Below are 1786 nucleotides of genomic sequence, written 5' to 3' on the forward strand. Positions count from 1 at the left end.
AGTTATCAAAAATTTTTATATGGAACACACACACACATATGTATGAATTAATGCATGTATATATTAGTATATACGTATTTTGTATGTTTAATTAGTTTAGATTATTTAGATTATTATTGTTTTAGTTATCAAAAAATTTTATATGGAAATTAGTGTTTAATTAGTATGGAAATTTTTTATGTTTATTTAGTATATAATTTAGATTATTATTATTAGTATATAATTAGTGTTTAATTAGTATGGAAATTTTTTGTATAATGTTGTTTTTCAGTTTTTTAATGGATGTATAGAAGTTGTGTTTTCTGTTTTTCGTGTTAGATGCTTAATTAGTATGAAATAGTATATAGATTTTTGAAATAGTAGAAATGTTAGAAATTTTAGTTATCAAAATCCAATCATTAAAAAAATATTACTTTTTGCGGGCCTAATGGCGAACCATTAGCGCCTAAGAAGATTGTGGACAAGTTCATTCGTCAGTGCGGAGTTCTTGTGAAGGACCAACTCCCGATCTCCCTTCAAGAATGGAGAGAGCCAGCAAAAGACAAAAGACAAAAAGGCAAAGAGGACGCTGCTCCACGTCCAGATGTTACTTTTGTCGACAAGAATCAAAAAGATCTGCTTTGGGATACTCTCATGGAACATTTCACCCTACCAGATTATTTCACAGAAGCAGATGTGCAGAAAGTCAAGGACGCTGCTCTTAGGAAGATGGCGGTTGCATTCAAGAACCACAAGAATCGTGAATGGGACAAGTACGTCAAGGAAGGAAGGAAGACTCCAGTATTCGAGGGAACACTAGAGAACCAACGTGCTCATTGGGACGATTTCGTGAAATTCAAGGATTCGGAATTAGCTAAGGAACGGTCGAGAATAAACAAGAAGAATGCCGAAAAAAAGGATAAGTTCCATAAGCTTGGGCCAGGTGGCTATGCGGTGGCAATGCCTAAGTGGGATTAGTCTGAGAAAGAGATGGAGGATGCAGGTGCACTCCGGTTACTAAGAGCTGGCCCCCCAGGGTCAGGACTTGGTTCTATGCGCATGGGGGGGGAGTTGGACCCGAAGACAGGCAATGTTTCGACGAGGGCAAGTTTGAAGGGAGTCGACGATGCGATACTTGTTGCAATAGAAGAGGCACGATCGGGGGTGTTCCAGCCCAACAGAGAGAACGACGAGCTTACGCGTGCCCTGGGAAATCCTGAACACCCGGGAAGAACACGAGGCAAGGGCGCTATTCCGTGGTATGAGGGGTTTTCAGACTGGAACACCGACTACAGAACCCGTGCGAGAAAGAAGATTGCGGAGGAGAAGAAGAGGAAGATGGAGGAGGAGCAGAGGAAGCGGGACTATGAACGCCTTCAAGGCCTAGAAGCAAGTCAAGCGGAATTGGTAGTCAAATTCCAGCGGCAGCAGGAGCAGATCGACTCACTTACCCAGCAAAGGGGGTCTCAGCAGCTGCAACAACTAGCGAATGATCCAGCATTGGATAGCACCGCCCCATCCATGCCGAGAAGCAGCGTGGGTTCCGCCCCGGACGATGCAATGCTGGGTGGATGCCCCGTGGATGACATCACGGAGAACACTAGCTGCGAGCTACACGTCAAAATGAAGAACATATCCATGAAGGTGGCGGACACCGTTGCTTTTACAAATCCCCCCGAGGCAACCTTCCATTGCAACCCAATTCCAGCGGGCTATGCTCGTGTCTTGGTTGATGAGGTGGTGGACCCATATTCGGAGCTAGAGCTTGACTTTCCTGGAGGTGACGACGAGCGCTTTCTCGGAGACG

This window comes from Triticum aestivum, chromosome 6B, assembly GCF_018294505.1.
Source record: "Triticum aestivum cultivar Chinese Spring chromosome 6B, IWGSC CS RefSeq v2.1, whole genome shotgun sequence".
NCBI lineage: Eukaryota > Viridiplantae > Streptophyta > Magnoliopsida > Poales > Poaceae > Triticum > Triticum aestivum.